This window comes from Myodes glareolus, chromosome 7 (genome assembly GCF_982192425.1).
Source record: "Myodes glareolus chromosome 7, mMyoGla1.1, whole genome shotgun sequence".
In the NCBI taxonomy this organism is placed as follows: Eukaryota; Metazoa; Chordata; class Mammalia; order Rodentia; family Cricetidae; genus Myodes; species Myodes glareolus.
Window position 1 is genome coordinate 39,386,669 of NC_142032.1, and position 20,537 is coordinate 39,407,205.

The 20,537-nt window shown below is 41.9% G+C and overlaps 1 protein-coding gene and 1 pseudogene across 12 annotated transcripts in view; one reads left to right on the forward strand and one right to left on the reverse strand.

The window, feature by feature from the left end:
- Trpm3 (transient receptor potential cation channel subfamily M member 3) overlaps positions 1–20,537 on the reverse strand; it is a 522,878-nt gene that overhangs the window by 344,298 nt on the left and 158,043 nt on the right. The window lies entirely within an intron of this gene.
- On the forward strand, positions 7,172–8,375 carry LOC148121358 (glyceraldehyde-3-phosphate dehydrogenase pseudogene; annotated as a pseudogene).

Sequence of the window (20,537 nt, forward strand, 5' to 3'; positions counted from 1 at the left end):
GAGCACAATACTCAGGCTACCGGCAGTCAGTGGCATTGCTAAGGGAGTGAACTATAGTAATTTCTACTCCAAACTTGCAAATTGACATACGAACTGATTTATGTCAGTCAAAAAATGAACATATAAATTATTTGAGTGAGTTTTCCTAAGGTCAAAGTGAGACAAAAAACAATATTTCTAAAATAGTTTTGATCCAAACCAATTATGGGCTATTTTTATACACCCCGATTAGGCAAAATGTATGAGCCCTTTTTATTTCACACGAGTATGCGTGGTTGTATATAGGCTCTTTTAAAAATCACAAGATGGAGGACGTCCCCCTTGGACATGCTGGGCATTTGAATAGAGACACAGGGAGAGAACAAGATTGGATCTATACTTTGAGATACATTGACATCTGATGACACCTCATAAACAAGTCATAACTTACATATGCTAAGTGCTGCTTCAGGGTTATTTTCTTTTGTAACCTACCTCCCAGTTTGGACATTAAATACTACAACTTAACAAATAAAACCATTTGTAACAAAACAGGTTTTGCCTTTAGAAAACTAACCTGTCGGCGGGATGGGGGGCTGGAAGGAAGGGGAGATGGTTAGAGAGAAGGGAGTAGGGGAGGATTGGGGAAAGCTTGGGGGAATGGGATGGGGGGAGAGAGGAAGGATGGATATGGGAGCAGGGAAGTATATATCTCAACTAAGGGAGCCATTTTAGGGTTTGCAAGAGACTTGATTCTAGAGAGGTTCCCAGGTCCAAGGAGAGATCTCCAGATTGTTCCCCGGACAGCAGAGGAGAGGGTGCCTGAACTGGCCTTGGCCCATAACCATACTGATGAATATTTTGCATATCACTATAGAACCTTCATGTGGCGATGGATGGAGGTAGAGACAGAGACCCACATTGGAACACTGGACTTAACTCCCTAGGTCCAAATGAGAAGCAGAAGGAGGGAGAACGTGAGCAAGGAAGTCAGGACTGCGAGGGGTGCGTTCACCCACTGATATAAGGGGATTGATCTAATGAGAGCTCACCAAGGCCAGCAGGACTGGGACTGAACGAGCATGCGATCAAACAGGATTCTCTGAATGTGGCTGACACAGGGACTGTCTGAGAAGCCATTGATAATGGCACTGGAACTTGTTTCCTCTGCATGTACTGGCTTTTTGGGATCCAGTCTGTTTGGATTCTCAGCTTCCTAGACCTGGAGGGAGAGGGAGGAACTTGAATTTCCCACAGGGCAGGAAACCCTGACTGCTCTTAGGACTGGAGAGGGAGGAGGAGAGGAAGTGGGGGGAGTGAGAGGGTAGTGGGAGGAGGGACGGAAGTGGAAATTTTTATAAATTAATAAAAATAAAAATTAAAAAAAGAAAAGATTGGCAATAGAAAAAAAAAAAGAAAGCTAACCTGTCCGTCTTCATATAAGTTCCATTTGATGCTTCCAGCTGTTTTGCTCCTTAAAGTATATCACATCTGCTGACCAATTTTATTCCTGGGGATACTTAAAGTGGGTGTTTTTTAACTAAAAATTCAAAGCTATCAGTGACTTTATAGATTTGAGATCAAAAATATTCACATTGCACAATAAATCAGCTAAATCTTCCAGTCAGAGAAAAGCTGTGTTACCCACTCTTTCCATGTCTAGGGATGGATTCTAATCACACATTTTCCAGCTGAAAGGCGAAAATAAGCCATAGCTAAGGAAATTCCATTTCCAGTCAGGTGAAAACTGGCGTGCGAAAGCTCCATGACCGTCACAGGTGAAGGGCTCAGTGCTCTCTGTCAGGGTCTTATTCCATAGTTTATTATCAGCATACTGAGACACTTTCTCAGTTATCATTCCTTTGTATCTGCAGCCACTGCACTCCACTTCCCTTTTCAGGGGAAGCTGAGGGAAGCAGAGAAAACTAATTTGATGCATAAGCTTGAGAGAGCGCATCTCCCTCCGTTTTCGTAGATAATCAAATTTACTTTCGCGGGATCATACTCTGCACGTAGGAGATAAAAATAATCAAACCACAGATAAGACACAGTCAGTTGTTAGTCAAGTGTTATGAGCCGATGCTATTCACAAAGCAGCTGTCAGATCAATGAGTAAAGCTATAGGGAACCCACAGCCTAAGAAATGGCAAAGGAATTTAAAGGTCACCAGCAAAGACCTCAGTACAGTCTCACCTTCAAAGTCAACTTCATTACGTAGAAACTACATTAAGTTTTCTCATGGAGCAAAAGTAGAAAGTAAGCACACTCTACACACTTGCTGGACTGCCTGTTTCCAGTGGTTCTCTAGAGGTCTCTGCTGTTTGCAAGGTCTTTTTTAAACATTGTTCTGTATTCTTTAAGTATGTCTGTTAGGCCTTGGCACTGTGTCGGGTGCCCCATTTCCTACAAAGGCGAGAGTTGGCAAAGTTACAGCCACCTGTTCTGACAGCTATGTGATTTATGGGAAGACTATGGGGCAGGCATAATCAGCTTGGGGCTCTTTTCCCTGTTTTGCATTGCCGTTTCTCCCTATTTTCTGCCTGGGTACCACTCCAATGCAGTTTTACTATAGAGAGAGGAGCGGGGAGAGCACATTTCTTATTTCTAAGTCAATGCATGTGCAGCTTGAGTAGAGACTTGTTGTTTAGAGATGGATTCCTTTCTGAATTCCAGTGAGTTCTAAAGAACTGGTCCATCTTTCCGGCTATCTGAATATTTAGGTAGCAGAAGAAAGGAAACAAACACGAGCTTAGGGCCAGAGCAAAAGACCTGGCATGTAGTGTGCTTTCTCTGTGTATGTATCCAGGTATGGGACATTGGTAGGACCTTCTCTCCTTTCCCAAGTCACACAGAAAATAAAGTTAGCATGTATGGAAACTGGAACTCTGTGACATTAACAAAGCTTCTTGGCCTGTGTGACCTCTTCGTTTAGTTCACTGTGACTAGAAGCTGAGAATTTTGACTGAATTATAAGGAAACCCCATGGTAACCCTGAGCCATGGGTAGCATGGAGAGTCAGGAATCAAGAGGCACCAAGAAATATGTTCTCACGGATTTGTGGGGAAGGAAGCAGGGATGTGCATAGAATGAGTGAAGGTTAGGCAGCCTCATGAGAGGCTGTCTGCTGTTCTGTGCTCTTCATGTCTGAGAACTCTTTCTGACATTCAGCCACCTCCTGTGAAAACAACTTTGAATGCATTTCTGTTGCTTGCATCCAGACTCTAGGAAAAGCTTGAGCATCTGTTCTGACCCAGCATGGCATTTGCTGGGTGACAGGAACTGCTGTGATTCCAGTCGACCAGTCAACCATGACTTCCTCCATGGTCCAGGAAGGCTTAGTACACAGAGAGGATAAAGTGGAGCCACACCAGTGAGTGCTAGAAAGGAGTTCTTGGTTTACCTGGTAGCTGGTTTCCAACAGTCTTTTAGTGTTGCATTCCCCAGCCATTATCTACAGGGAATGCAATCTTCTACCCTTAGTAGAAGTCAGGAACTCTGGCTAGTCCCATGCCTGGTATATGTGTAGCTTTATTCTGTATGTATATGCCTATGATAAGGCATAATTCATAACTGAGGTACAATATAGCATACTCTAATCATAAAAGGTAGTTAAAGCCTATGAATATGTATTTGTGGAATTTCCTATTTAATCTGTTCAGATTACAGTTGCAAGCAAGTAACTGAACCACAGGAAACAACGTCATAGGGGTGAGGACCACTGCCTGATCTCCCCACATAGACTACTCAAGTCTTTGGAACTAGAGTCACTTGATGAACTGCGCTTTCTAGTAGCATATTTCTTGAGAACCCTATATGAAATCACAAGTTCTACCATATCCTGTTGAGTGTTTTCATGCCTGACATAGGCAATGGGAAAGCCTGTCCTTATCAAAAGCATGGAAAAATGGCTCCTCAGCATTGCTGCCTATGAGCCGCAATCTTCCACAAGCTTCTGGAAGTAATCACACACATTTATGATACAGAGATGAATACTTTACATTGGTATGGATCTTGGTCTATTGCTAGAAATTTAAGGCTGATTTTGCCACATCTTATATATATATATATATATATATATACATATATATATTATATAATATATATCCTCTTATTTAAGTACACACATATATATATACTCTTATTTAAGGTATTATGCTTACACAGTTTACTTAAAAATGTAATGCATAATTAAAATTATGGATTAATAAATAGTCATCTATAATATTAAAGCTTTTAGTCATGTTAGTTAGGTTTTCTAGATGTACAGAGATATATTTGAGATGAATAGGTATTCTTCAAACCTTTCAAAGGCCTACAGAATATGGCATTTAAAATGCTCTAAAAAACATAGACTTTTCTCAACAATGGGATATGTCTGCTTTTTCTCAACAATGGGATATGTCTACTTCTGACAGCACCAATTTCTTCAAGAAGATGATGAGTATTGAAGAAATTCATTATTTATCTTCAATGTGACAAGGCTAGTCATTTGGGCCAGATACTGCTTGGCAGTATGCTGTATAAACTGGACCTACAAGACCCATAGAAAAGTAGACTGCTAAACTGGCCTTAAAAGGGGCGAGACTGTCCTTCAGGATTCTTGCTTCATGAAAAAGTTTGCCAGACATTCTGCAGGACATAGAAGAAAGTTACTGACAAACTGCCAGTACAGGTGAAACAATCTTTCAAAATTCCTGCTCCATGGAAAAGTCTGCCATACTCTGTGCTTTTAGGCTGAAGATGGATGCCCCAACATTTCAAAAAAAAACTTTGAATGACTGTCCAGGCAGCAAGATGTCTCTGCTAATTCTAGAGTTTCGGAAGTTGCTTACAGTGTACTTTCTGTTAACTTAGGTAATTTTGTATCTTTCTGGATTCTTTGATGGAGTTGAAGATAGATAGTTATAGTTTCCTTAGTTATAATAAAAAGTTAATTAGATATAAATATTATAACTGTAATTCTTACTTGATACTTGTTTTGTTATATGTAATTTTACTATGTTAAAATTAAACCCTACCTTTTCATTTAGACAGAAAAGGGGAGATTATGTGGGATTCCCCTCTGTATGCTATAAATATGCTTTATTACCATTGGTTAATAAAGAAGCTTCTTTGGCCTATGGAAGGACAGAATTTAGGTAGGTGGGAAAAGTAAACTGAAAGCAGGGAGAAAGAAGGCAGAGTCAGGCAGACACCATGTAGCCGTCCAAGAAGCAAGAGGTAACAAACCACGAGTCTCATGATAAAATATAAAATAACAGAAATAGGTTAATTTAAGATGTAAAAGTTAGTTAAAAAGAAACCTGAGACGCTGGTCTAACAGTGCTGCAATTAATATAGTTACTATGTCTGGGCAGCTGGAAAACCAATGAGTCAACTCTATTTATATTTCCTTCCCTTCCTTCCTACCTTCCTTCCTTCCTATCCTCCTTCCTTCCTTCCTCCCTTCCTTTTTCCTCCATCCTTTCTTCCTCCCTTCCTTCCTCCTTCCTTCCTTCCTTCCTTCCTTCCTACCTTCCTTCTTCCTTTCTTTCTGGGTACATAGCTATCTATTCTTGTCACCCCACTTCTCCATGCATTGCTAACTTAAGCATCAAAATTCTAGTTCTGAAGTATGTTTTTGAGAAGAAGAAATTTGGGACTTGTATATACCAACCATTAAGTAGAATGCAACATGGCTATTTCTTCATGACAGCTGTTATGAGGTAGTTTTTTGCCATTTCCCCAATTAATAGCTAAGATTCATGGATCAAAAAGATGCACACATCCTATAGTTAGTAAATGGAGGAGTTCTTAAAAAAGTCATGAAGTACCTATATTTTTCTTTCTTACATTCCTCTGTTTTGGATTTGGAAAGAAATGAAGAGATTCACAAGAGTAGAAGGCATAGGGGTGGGAAGAAGCAATTTCACATTGAAGTAAGTAACATTTGTGCATTTCCCAGCTTAGTGCTTTACAGTTAAAGAAGGGAGTAAATGGTGACTATTTATTTTTTTCTCAGAAGTTCAAGAAATTATCTTTCTTGTCACTTCATACAGATTTCCTAAGACCCTCTGTGAGTAGCTGTTAGGATTCAGCAGAGCATTAAAAGTTGTTTTCCCAGGGGGATTTTCAAGCTTCCTTTCATCATCTTCATTATCTTTTTCTCATAATCGACATTTTATTATTAAAAATATAATATCACTTGGGGATATAGCTCAGCACTAGAATGCTTTTTTAGTATCTGTAATGTCCAATCCCATAGACACATACCCTCACACACAAAAATAAATATGCATATATTTTATCTACTTTATTCAATAATTTGTTCATTCATTCGTTAACTCATTCATTCATTTCCATTCATTGCAGTGTTGGGGGTTAAATCCAGGGCACTGTATGTTAGGCAGATATTACCATGGAGTTACATCCCTATTGCCATTTTCTACATCCATATCTTAGCATTAGAATCACAGTATTTTAATATTAAAGCTTATAAAAATTAAATATATCCTTTCTGTTAAGCACAGACATGAGTACTACAATGTTCTATTAGGAGGTGTCATGGTGTAAAGTATTGGATTGTCTACCAGTAGTAGATAACCCAGAATGTGACTGCGTGGCTGTCTGCTTGAAACACAAAGTGGTCTATATTCAAATATCTTCAATCTCAAGTTATATCTCCACTTTCAGGAGAGGCAAGAGCATTTTTTTAAGATGTCTACTCAATACAAGACAAAGCCTTTCCAGATTGCTTTGTTGAGATGTGGGGCTTGAAAAAAAAAACAGGAAATTCAGCGTGAAAAGAAGTAGTTGAGGGGGAAAATATGAAGTGTGTACTTGTCTTTGCTAGAAGAACCATTCAAGGATGAGAATGTAGGAGAGTTAAACACAGAGGGTCTGACTCTTGCTTCATATAAGCTCTGAATGGCTTAGAAGAGCAAAAATATTTTCTTCCCCAAAGTGACTTTTCTGTTTTGAAGAGCTGTGGTACTTTCCCCTCACCTTTGTAGAGCTGTTTCAGAGTCACAGTAATCAATACGACGTTCTCGGACTTGGTAGATTGTCATGATCCCCAGCTTCCTGGCACATGGGAATGGTTCTTTTAGTAAGTGCATTTACATGTAGCAGCCTGAAGTTTTAAGAATAAATTGAGGCTCTCTGCTCCTCCCTGTTCTAGAGACAGCCGCTTCTTTTCGCTCAGTGCCAGCCTTGTTCCAGAGACACGATGGTGAAGGTCGGAGTGAACGGGTTTGGCCGTATTGGACACCTGGTTACCAGGGCTGCCTTCACTTCTGGCAAAGTGGACGTTGTTGCCATCAATGACCCCTTCATCGACCTCAACTACATGGTCTACATGTTCCAGTATGACTCCACCCATGGCAAGTTCAAAGGCACAGTTAAGGCTGAGAATGGGAAGCTTGTCATCAACGGGAAGGCCATCACCATCTTCCAGGAGCGAGATCCCGCCAACATCAAATGGGGTGATGCCGGTGCCGAGTATGTTGTGGAATCGACTGGTGTCTTCACCACCATGGAGAAGGCTGGGGCACACTTGAAGGGTGGGGCCAAAAGGGTCATCATCTCCACCCCTTCTGCGGATGCCCCCATGTTTGTGATGGGTGTGAACCACGACAAGTATGATAATTCCCTCAAGATTGTCAGCAATGCTTCCTGCACCACCAACTGCTTAGCCCCCTTGGCCAAGGTCATCCATGACAACTTTGACATTGTGGAAGGACTCATGACCACAGTCCATGCCATCACGGCCACCCAGAAGACTGTGGACGGCCCCTCTGGGAAGCTGTGGGGAGACGGCCGTGGCGCTGCCCAGAACATCATCCCTGCATCCACTGGCGCTGCCAAGGCTGTGGGCAAAGTCATCCCAGAGCTGAACAGGAAGCTCACGTGCATGGCCTACCGTGTTCCTACCCCCAACGTGTCTGTCGTGGATCTGACATGCCGCCTGGAGAAAGCTGCCAAGTATGATGACATCAAGAAGGTGGTGAAGCAGGCATCCGAGGGCCCACTAAAGGGCATCCTGAGCTACACTGAGGACCAGGTTGTCTCCTGTGACTTTAACAGTGACTCCCACTCTTCCACCTTTGATGCTGGGACTGGCATTGCTCTCAATGACAACTTTGTAAAGCTCATTTCCTGGTACGACAATGAGTTCGGCTACAGCAACAGAGTGGTGGACCTCATGGCCTACATGGCCTCCAAGGAGTAAGAAGCCTGCCCTGGACCACCCACCCCAGCAAGGACACAGCAAGAGAGAGGTCCTCGGCTGCTGAACAGTCCCTGTCCTAACTCAACTCTTGACACTGAGCTCTCCCTCACAGTTTCCATCCCAGACCCCCAGATAGCAGGAGGGGCTTAGGGAGCCCTACTCTCTTGAATACCATCAATAAAGTTCACTGCACCCCCTCAAAAAAAGAAAAAGAATAAATTGAAACATGCAGTCTGCATATAGAGAAAATACAAAAGTAAATATAAAACCTTTTGTTTTCTGAATGTGTTTGAGAAACAATAATCAAAATATACAAAGCGAATATACTTTTAACAGCGTTGTACTCAGAATTCATTTCAAGGAAAATATCTCCACAATTAAGACATCTGAATCACTTCAGAAATGTGAGTTGTGAGTGTCTGAAACATATTAGAAACAAAACTCAGAAAATAGAGCCGAGCTGTTGCCAGAGATGAGGACCCAGCTGCCTCCAAAATGGAGCAATAGAGGAAAGTTGGAAGAAAACATTTGTCGTGAAAACTAAAAGGCAGGATTGATCACCATCTCACACTTTTGTTTTCTGAACCATTATTCTTTCGTAGCATAAAAAATGACGAGGAAAAATTGGAAAAAAAGGGCTTCCTAGAGAAATGGTCTTTTCTCTAAATGACAAGCTTTTTAATAATTCATCCTTGCTTTTTATATTAGTAGAAAATGTTAAGGTCAAAGTTTCACAAACAGTCTTAAAGTTTGACTGTCACAGATACGTATTTCAAAAATAATAAACATATTGTTGAGAGTTCTCTTTCTAAACCCAGTCCAGGAGAATCTGGTGAGCACACGATTGCATTCTCTGAATTCTCTTACATCTCTTTCTGCAAAGCACTAACCAGGCCCGAACTTCCTTAGCTTTTAAGATCAGCTGAGATGATATGGCTGCATTCAGAGTGGTACAGCCATAGGTTCCTCTTGCTTTATGAACATGTTGGTTCCAATGGTCTTTCTCTTGGTTGCCCTAAACTCTTTGTTTATGGTACTTTTGTAAGTGGTCCAGTATTTTTGGAATGCATGGAAGAGCATTAATATGTGTTAAGTCTCAGGCAGACTAAGGAATAATAAGAAAGGGTGCAGTTGTTAAGTCTAGCTGAACAATTAAGATAGTATAGAAGGAGAATGGAAGAAATTACTATCTGATGATTTTCGCATTCAGTCTTGATAAAGTAGGGGGAACCTAAGGTTGTAACTGTTAGTCACCTTAAGATCCTACCCATTTTTTCATTACATAATGGTTATCCCTCTTGCAGGAACCACTGTATTTCTTTGTGCCAATTGCAAAGGCTTTAAGGGGAAGAGAGAGAGGAAGGACTTGTATATACATGTTGTGTTTCCTGACACTGTACCTGCTTCTCTGTTTCCCTTCTGAAATGTTTATTGAGTACTTATGTTTTCTAATAATCACCTGTAGCAATAGCCAGAAAAACTCCACATTTCCTGCCTGTGTGGGGATTACAAACTCACAGTGTAGACAGATAAATATGCATTCATACCCTTGGACATGTAATAAAGCATCTAGGTAAAATATTCTAAGTAAAGGAAAGAAGGTTGCAGAGCATTTACACAAGGGCCTGCTGACCTAGACGGACTCGGGTTTTTAAAAGTGGTTGTGAAAAGAAAAAAAACAAAAGATAATAGAACAGTTCTAGAGCGTGTACAAAGGTCTTACAGAAGAAAGTACAAGATCCTCAAAGAAGCCCAGTTGATTTAGTGGAGGCAGGAGCCGGAAGTGCATGGCTCTATGGTCTCTTTACTTATTTGAACTGAACCACATGGTGCCCCTGCAGGTATTCTGGTACCAGAAGTTGGGTGTTTCACACTGTGGCTTGAAGAGAGTAAACACCTTATACATTATACCATGGCAAAGATAAGACGGTCATTTAACAGGGTATGCTCTGAACCTTAAGTAGCTTAGACATGCTTTAGATCAGGTAGATAACAGTAGAGAAGTAGTCGGTGATTTTTAGATATATTTCAGAGGTCAGATGGAGATTTGGTTATGTCTTGACATGTGACGTACAAAGGAGAAAGTGGTTTGATAAAGAATTGATTCTTCTGTAATCTTTAGGGTGAGAAGGAGGGAGGGATGGAGAGAGGGAGAGAGAGAGATTTTGTTGTATTATTCTATGCTTCCTACATTTTGCATTCTTTTGAGATGTTAGGTTGGATTTATTTACCAGACAGTTGGGAATGGGGTATGGACCCAGAAAGGAGATGGGTTTGATGATCACTGATTTATGGATAGGACCTGAATTGTTTGTGTCATTGAGTGTGGTTACAACTAACTTGGAGGGTAAGCATAGGTAGGAGTTGTGACTAGACTGGGACTTATGATTCCAGCATTTAATGACCATTCTTAGAAAATGGTTTGGGGTCCTGAAGAAGTAGGAAGAAACACAAGAGGTTGTGGCAAGTCGGATCCTAGAGAAGAAGGATTTAGGGATGAGACAAAGGTTAGTGATGCAAGTGTCAGGCTAAAAGCTGTTTGTGAAGCGCTGGAGAAATCATCAGGGAAGGCTTGAGGGGAGAGAAAGGTGAGACAAAGAGCAAGAATTGTCAAGACTTCCTGAAGTTCTCTTACAAAGGGAAAGGCAGAGAGAAGGCACTATGGTGTGAGTTCGGTTTGTCCTCTGTGAAACTTGAGCTCAGTTTTTCCATAAGGCAATAATGAGATGTGCGGCCAAGTGGGAGATGTTTAGATTGAGGGAATGGAAGTGGCCTCAGAAATTTCCTTAAGGGAATGGGCTGGCTGCTCTAGGAAAACAGGCTCCTTCCCTTGTCAGAGCACACACCTTCTTCCCCTTCTGCTTTCCATCGTGTGTTGAAACAGCATATGGCCTTTATTTGAAGCCAAGCAGATACAAGGCCTGATCTTGAACCTCCTGGTCTCCAGAACTATGACCCACAGTTAACCCATTTTCTCTAATAATTACCTAGTCTCGTGCATTTTCTATCGCTGTCATAGGAAACAGACCTAGCCAGGGTGACAGCAGAAGAGGCATGTCCCTCAGGATGGATTTTTATTTTAGTGGCTGTATTTGAAGCCAAGTGAAGCTGGAGACTATTTATGCATTGAAGGAAAAAACTAGAGTTAAGAAAGACAAGTAGATATGGAAGAGAAAAGAGAAGGGTGTGGTGTTTATGGGTTTCCTCCTGGGCAGGATGAAAGGGTAGGATTTGTAGCTCAGGGACAGGACTGGACTTGGATAGGAGGGAAGGTATTCCTGTGGTGGGAAGAAAGAGACAACAGAGTCAGGCTAAACAAGCTTTAGCTTGGTAGTGGCAAGCTAAGAAAGTTACCCGCGTGGATACTTTAATTTTTCAACTAAAAAGCAGTAGCATTGTGATCATCACTAGGACCTCACCTCATTCTGTATATGCGCAACCAAGCCAAAGATATCGAAGTTAATCTGTTAGAAAGATACAATAGAGCAGTGATTCTTAACCTGTGGGCTGTGACCCCTTTGATTGGTGGAAAGACCCTTCATAGCGGTCACCTAAAACCATTGGAAAACCCAAATATTTACATTACAGTTCATAACAGTAGCAAAATTACAGTTATGAAGTAACAATGAAAATAATTTTGTGGCTGGGGAGAGAGGTCACCAAAACATGAGGCACTGTATTAAAGTGTTGTAGCATTAGGAAGGTTGAGAGCCATTAGGGTAGGGTAAGAAGTCCAAGCTTACTTTTATGTTTTGAAAAACCACCAGTCCCTAAGCTTAAACACACACCAACCTCTGAGCTTGAAATCCCACCAATCCCTGGGCTTTCTCCAAGCTCAGGACTTGAAATCCCACAAATCCCCACCCTGGAAAACTCCACCCTGAAGAAACCCTATATAAAGTCTACCTTCTGCTCAGTTCTTGTCTGAGCTGAGACAGCCACCCTTTTTTGCATCTTTCCACTAAATCTCCTGGGTGAGATTTGCTTTGTGTAGTATGATTTTTTGCTATTCCTTGACTCCCTATTACCAGGATACCTTTTCCCTCAAAACTGCAACAGCTGTGTTGGAGAAACCTTTCCTTTCCGAGTTGCAATGCTTCTATTACGAAGACCCTTTCCCTCAGAGCTGTTACACTTAACAGTTAGTAGGTCCGTGTCTTCTCTCATGGCTCTGTTAGTTTCTTTTAAATTTGATGCACACAGTAATTAGTGGCTGGGAGCAATTTTAGCGGTCACACTCCTCAAGTTATATTTTAGTATCTTTAGTGTTACAACCCAGAGAAATAATTTCCATAGAAAGTGTTGCATTGAAAAGAAGGAAAAAATGGGTTCTATAGCAAGAGAATCCTGTTCGGTGATAAATGGAGTCCAGTTTGATGATGCCCAGGAGGGTTTTTCATCTGTCCTCCTGGTTATAAAACCTGACAGTGAGAACTCCACTGCCCATGAATAAAAAGGAAAGTCAGCATATCTGCATATTCATTCCAACCTGGAAAGCGTGAGCAGATGTGAGCAGAGAAAACACACACAGGTGTGGAAAGTGACTAGACTTCTAATCGCACGAGAAAACCACTTAGTATTACTTAACCTTGTTTCTTCATCATAAACTATGAACAAAATCTAAGCTCTTAGAGTTGGGCAGATTAAAAACATACACTATATAAGATACGTTATACAGGCATAGCACCTACCAGAAATATATTTATTATCACATCAATAATCGTCGTAAACTAAGGTTATTCTTTTTATAGATTGGTTTTTTTCAACTTCTTATCCTAAAATAGGGACTTCATAATATCTAATTCGTAACCTTGGAAGACTTGAACACGGATGGTTAACTGTAGGTAAAATTGTTTCCTTGCCATCAGGATGAAAGGTGTTGTCCTTTCTTCTGCCCACATTTCTCTAAAGGGGTAGTAGGTAGCTGAAGCACAGTTATGGGTTGAACTGCAGAGTACACTGGACTTTGTCTTTGGGACTTGGATTGGGTGATATCTTCGGGGAATGAGAAGAAAGAGTAGGTGTGATTGATGTTGCCTCACAGAAGGCAAGTGCAACCTGAAGACCCTCTCTGTGGCGGCATGTGGTTAAAGAATGGCTTACTTGATTGATTTTGTGGTGTTGTAGCAGAATACCTAGACAAGGTAAGATATAGGAAACAAAGAATTTGAACCAGGCAGTGGTCGCACATGCCTTTAATACCAGCACTCGGGAGGCAGAGACAGGAGGATCTCTGTGAGTTCAAGGACAACCTGGTCTGCAGAGCTAGTTCCAGAACAGTCAAGGCTACACAAAGAAACCCTATCTTGAATGCAGAGAGACAGAGATAGATAGATAGATAGATAGATAGATAGATAGATAGATAGATAGATAGATAGATAGAATTCTTTTCTATAATCCTAGAGACTGGAAAGTCCTAAGTCAAGAGGTTGTGTGATAAGGACCTTCTTAATGTACCATCCGTGATCGAAGACACAAGGAGCATGTGTAACAAGAGAGGGAAAAGGTGGAGCTTGCATCAGGAGCAACTTCCCCAATCTCTGATCCACCACTGCAGTGGTGGGCTTAACCTATTTGCAAGGACAGAAGTTCATGATGCAGTCACATCCTGAAGGTCCTTCTCCATTCTGCTGACTGAGGTTCAAGGATCCGATGTGCAGGCACTGGAGACATACTCAAATCACAGTGAGAACAGAGGCAATTCTTTTTTTCTATATATAATCAACTATCTTTTCTTTAATGCAGAGAGATAGCATATGTCATAAAGTCTGGAAGTCAAACAGGGCCTCTGTCTCTCTGTTACAACAGATACCTGTCCTCTGGCAACATCTACCATAGCAATGTGGGCACATGGTGGGATTAGTCCTGCTCACTTACACCCCTAGCATCACAGTAAGGTTCTTTTTATTTTATTTATATAAATTGCAGCTATTTTTCTATTTTTATTTTTCCATTCACAAAAATTTACACTTCCTCCCCTGCTCCATTCCCCTCCCGCTCCCCCATTTTACCCTCCTTCCTCCCTCCTTAAGAGAGGGCAGGGAACCCTGCCCTGTGGGAAGTCCAAGCCCCCCCACGTCCAGTCCTAGGAAGCTCTGCATCCAAATAGACAAATAGACTAGGGACCCAAAAAGCCAGTACATGCAGTAGAAACAATTCCCAGTGCCTTTATCAATGGCTTCATCTTCAGACTCAAACTGCTCCTCAGCCTCATTGCGCAACCCCACCATGGCTTCCTTCGAAAATGCTCAGTCTTCTCCTCATTTCTTCCAGCCCTGATTCCAAGACTGCAGCTTCTCTCTTGGTTGTGTAACAGTTTCCTTAGAGATTGAAACATTTCAATCTACAGAGAAACTCCTTAAGCAAGACCGTAAACAACTCAGGATAGCTTCTGGAAGTCCCTGAAACCGACCAGGTTCACAAAGCTCCTCCTTTTCACAGTAAACAATGAAAGCTGAGAGTCCCTCTCAGACTGGAGAAAGCTAAGTCCCCCAAATGGCAGCACTGCCGAGAAGATCTAGCCACACAAAATTGCAAAGACTCTGAGACCAGATCAGCTTCCCAGAAGGAGCAGAGACCAGCTGAGCTGTCTGGATGAGGTTTAGACCATCTGAGGCACCTGAGAAAGAACACTCTCCAATCTGGTGAGCAGGCTGCAGGCTGCTCTAGGATCCTAGTTTTGTGAGCTGCCACCCATGCTTGGGTGAGCCTAGGTGATGCACTGCACCTGTCCTTGAATCATGTCTGGTCCTGTAAGCAACCCCTCACCCTTAGTCCTGTAAATAACCTCAATAAAACTCCTTTGGTTTACCTTGTTAAACTTTGATGGTAAATGTACTTTGGTTTATTACAGTTTCTTTATCTGGGGTGGGTAAATGTGCGTAATGTCTCTTCCTGGAAAAAATTTTGTCACACAATACTCTCCTACCTACAGTGGATATGGCCATTCCTTTGATGACTTCCCCAATGCTCCAGGCAGTTTGTCTCTTCTGTAGGCTCACAATACTTTCAGGCTTTTGGATATATTTCCATTGTAATACTTTCTGGGTTGGATTTAATTAGATTGTTAATTACTTTGCCTCCCTCATCAGATTTTAAGCATCTAAGCAGCCAAGGACCCAATATACATTTGGCACCACATCAGTAATGCTGTGGTGCTAGAGTGTCATGTTGTTTAATAAATGTTGAAGTAAAGAATGGCTGCTGGGGCTCTCCTAAAGAACGAAGCTGAATGCATAATTACCTTGTGCATTTATCTCTCAGAAAGAAGAAGCACAAGAAGTTGGTTGCACATCATGGATTGCCTACAAATACACCGATCCCCTAGTCTATACACATTGAACCTGAGTGAGATCACCTATTCCCTTGTTCCTTCACTCATCAATGTGTGTCCCTATGTATTTGTTTGGGTCACACACAGCAAGAACTCTGACAAAAATAGCTATCTCCAATAATATGTCTGATTCCAAGAATAGTGACATATTTAAGTATGTCTTCTGGTTAGATTATAAACAGAATCATGTTTGTGTTGATAGCACTCATAGCTAGAAAGGCAGCTCTCACAGGAGCCTTGAGGGGACGGTAGAAAATATGTGATCTGAAAGTAGAGAGAAGGAATACTGGAGGTTTCCTTCAGGGAAAAGAACAGGGCCTGGAAATGGGAAAAGGAGATGGGAGATGGTTAGTTAACCAAAACCAATGATGTATTAAAAAGTCTTATGGAGGCACACTACTTTAGAAGCTAAAAACAAATCTTTAAAAAAAATTCAACTTTTAGAAAAAGTAGTTTGGACCGAGGTACCCTTCATGAGTGGACAATGATTCCATTAGAAGTCATGAAAATCTCAGTGCCATGCATGAGATACCTCCCTAGGTCTGAGAGTCCCAAAGGAACCCCCCCCCCCAAGCAGCACAGGTTATTGCTCTTGCTCTTGGTTGCTCACCATGAGTAGGTGGTAAGACTTCATTGTTGATAGGTTTCTCATGCTCCAGTGGATGGTCCTACATTCATGTGCATAAAGGCAGAATTAACTGGGCCCAGTCGGTTATAAAAAAAAGAGGAGGAAGAGGAGGAAGAACAGATGAAGGTGACAAAGGGAATCTGTGCCAATGGATGGGGGAGTTTGGGTTGGATATGATAAAGATATGCTGTATGCATGTCTGAAATTGCTAGGGAATGAAAAAAATCTAAAAGGCGCCTTGTGATGCTGATCATTCAGACAATGATCATGTATCTGAATATTCTACAGTTCTGTAAAGATTCAAGGCTTAGCTGGCAAAAGGGGAATGTGTGACCCAGTTACCAAAAAAAACCCAAAGGCCTCTGAGTATCTGAATTTATACCCTTTCCTTCTAGTGCTTTCTGATAAAGCAATAAGATTCACGTATGCAACAAAAATGCAGCAGACATAGCTATCCTAAGGGTGGAGGAGGGCGTGGCTACTTCATGGCAATAGCTTCATAATGTACAGGTTCAACCTTCAAAAAGTTTAAACTCAATTGCAGGACATAAACGGACTAGAAGTTTAACGAAAGAGGTAAATGAAATAGTAAACAAGTGATGAAGTAACCAGTCATTTGAAAAAAATAACTACTACTTTATCACAAATACATTTTTAGGAATTTTAAAAAGGCAAACCAAAAGTTTACTCAGTTCATTCCTTAAGGTCCATGTGGAGATCAGGCAGCCACAGGCTTTTTCCTAAGGCAGAAGAAACATTTCCATTGTCTTTAGAAACAGTGGCTAAGGATGAGGTTCTGTCATCTAATGCTCTTGAAAGAATATTCCCCATTAACCCCAGAAACCAGGTTGGGGTATTCAAGATGAATCAGTGGGAAAGGCAAACCTCAGTTGGCAAGTCATTGATTTATTTAGTGACCACACACAAGTTAGTAGGGGACAGTCTCGAGAGCTGAGAGTGTGACCTGAGAGATACCGGCCTGCTGGTTGTCTTGATGAGCCTTGGGGTGAACTGACAGTTATGATTTTATTCATGGGATAGTCTGGTGACTTTTATTTTAAACTAGGCTTTTCTACACCCTGTGTTGTCTTGACCACAGATTTCACATTAGAGCTCACAGGAATTGACTCTCTTCTTAAGTAAACTGTTCCTGATGTTGGATTTGAACCAGAATCCTGAGTTGAAGCTCAGCTGACTTCAACCTTTGGCATACAAGAGGTAATTCAATGACATTTCTCTGTTATTACTCATCTCTGCTAAGACCTTCCAGGTCTCAGCTCTCTGGATCACACAAAGGACACTCGGCTAATCACTACTTCTCAACTTCTACTCTCAGAAAAACCTGCAGAAGCAAGGTCAGTCTGTGCCATAAGTTTTGTATTTCTGATCTACACTCCCACCATGGGAAATGTGTTTGGAAGAGTTTCACAGTGTTTTGGGATTTGGTTTGTTGTACCTGTTAGCACACCTCCAGCAAACGGGGAGGAGTGTGGATTCAGCACCTTTTCACAACTATGCATTGCAAAATGAGCTAAGTTTTGAAAGTAGCTGGTTAAAATAGTGTGTGTTCTCATATGTACATAGCTGAAGTGAAATTAAATCATTTGTGGTGATAATGTCCTCGGCCCAAGAGCCATGGACTAGTCAACAAAAATCTCAATATCAGGTATGAGAAACTCACTCTCAAATTGTTGTTCAGGGGTGTTAGAGATGCCCCCAAACAGTATAGGCATACATGTGATATACATACATACTTACTTGCAGGAAAACATTCATACACATAATTTTTTTGTTTGTTATTTCAAGATAGGTTCTCACTATGTAGCTCTGGCTGTCCTGGAACACATTATGTAGAACAGGCTAGTCTTGATTTCATAGAAATCCATCTGCTTCTGCTTCCTCATCCTAAGAGTTGAAATTAAAGGTGTGCACCACTATGCCTGGGTCTAAAAATAATTTTTGAAGTGGTTAGAGAGGCAGGTTTCATAGAAACAGGTAGCGAGTGTGAAGGTAGATTTAGGGTCCAGTCTGTATGTTAGCTTCACTTCACAGCTGCCATAAACGAACATCTTTGGACAAGTTTGTATTTTATAAATGAGATTTACTTATGACTCTAAATTCAGCATTTTAAGGGTGTAAATAAAATGAAGTTTCACTGAAAATACCAAATAGACTAAGGTTTTCAAATGATGAACTTCATTTTTGCTCATAAATCTGCCCGTATATTTAAAAAAAAATAAAATCCACAACAACTGAGGGAATGCAAATCTTTTCATGAGCAGCAGAGAACTTGATTTCCCAGTTGCTAATCTTTTAAGAAATTAAACACATTAGCAAGCAGCATAGATGCTATTGACCCTTTGTGACGGAACCTCACAAGGAAATTACTTTGAAAGATGGCCATCTAAAACTAAGGGTCTTGTTGGACAGATCAATGGATGTCTACTGGGTAGACACTGAAACTCTCTTTCTAAGCTCCTGGAGCAGAAACTTGTAGCCTTGAAAGCCACAATGCACTGAGATTCTCAAGCACGTCCTGCAGAAACCAATGCATGCTTCTTAGATTCTCAGGCCACAAAGCTAGCATTTGGAGCACATATACCCACAGGGTGGGCACAGCATCTAAAGAAGTGCATCACCATGTAGTCCAGGCTGGCCTAGAACTTGTAATTCTCCTTACTCTGCTGCCTGAGTTCTGGTATGTCTGACATATGTCACCATGGCTAGCTCTACTTCAGACTTTGTAGTGGTGACTTTTGAGCCCAGTGCATGCCTACTGATGCCATGCAGCGTCCTGTGCCTACTGATGCCATGTAGCATTCTGTGCCTACTGATGCCATGCAGCATTCTGTGCCTATTGATGCCATGTAGCGTCCTGTGCCTACCGATGCCATGCAGCGTCCTGTGCCTACCTATGCCATGCAGCGCCCTGTGCCTACCGACACCATGCAGCGTCCTGTGCCTACCGACGCCATGCAGCGTCCTGTGCCTACTCATGGCATGCAGCGTCCTGTGCCTACTGATGTCATGTAGCGTCCTGTGCCTACCGATGTCATGCAACGTCCTGTGCCTACTCATGCCATGCAGCGTCCTGTGCCTACCAATGTCATGTAGCGCCCTGTGCCTACCGACACCATGCAGCGTCCTGTGCCTACCGATGCCATGCAGCGTCCTGTGCCTACCGATGTCATGTAGCGTCCTGTGCCTACCGATGCCATGCAACGTCCTGTGCCTACTCATGCCATGCAGCGTCCTGTGCCTACCAATGTCATGTAGCGTCCTGTGCCTACCGATGCCATGCAGCGTCCTGTGCCTACTCATGCCATGCAGCATCCTATGCCTACTCATGCCATGCAGCGTCCTGTGCCTACCGATGCCATGCAGTGTCCTATGCCTACTCATGCCATGCAGCGTCCTGTGCCTACCGATGCCATGCAGCGTCTTCTTTTGTGCACTGGTTTTTCATGCTTCTGGCTTCCGTGTCCTCATTCAATCCTGTAGTTTCTTTCCTTCCACCTCTGCTGAAGCCTTCTTGTCCTTCTTTGTAGATTTTTGCATCCTTAGCTCTCTTCTCATCGTGAAGTGTTTTAATTATCAGTATTACCTACTTCTTTCTCTTCCAACTTGAATTAGGTGCTATAATTCCACTTTTAGATCTTCATCTACAATTCACATTGTATAAAGCATTAACAAGGTATCCTTGTCTAAACTAGTTGGAATGTGAGAGATTCTCGGCGCCACTCCTCTTGTGAAAAGTGGGGCGAAGCACACAGTGGCCCTCAGGTTTGAGTAACCATGGAAAGAGAAGAGGGTGCTAGAAGGGCCTGGGGACACAAGAAAACTAGATTTGTTTTCTTTACAGTTTTGTTCAAGGTTGCTACTCAGAATGCCGACCATCGGTATTGCCCTTATAGACTACAGAAACTTCCAAACACAGCGAAAGCACACACTTACTGTTGGGGCTCATTACCTGATTGTCCCTAAAGATCCTCACATGTGTCAGTAATTCTTCATCCCCTCGGCTCATGCGTGTTAACTCTGCAAAAGGGTTCATGACATACCACTCTGACATCACCAGGAATGCAAGCACCAGCCAGTCTCTCCCCTTCCCACCACGCAGGCTTCGTAGAGCGGCAGTAAGATTTGCCTTAATTCTTTGAGGAACAATTTCCTGAGTTAAAGCCACAAATCCTTAATTGGCCTATCGTGATCCAATGTACCCACAGGGCTGACTTTGCAAGTAGAAAACTGAAAAGAGACACCTCCGAAGAAAAATGCAATTAGCAGTTATATTGGGAGCTAGACTAGGACATCTACAGACGAGACAGCCCAATCTTTTAAATTCAATGCTGAATTATGAAATGATTGCTAAGGCCTTCCCCAGGCCT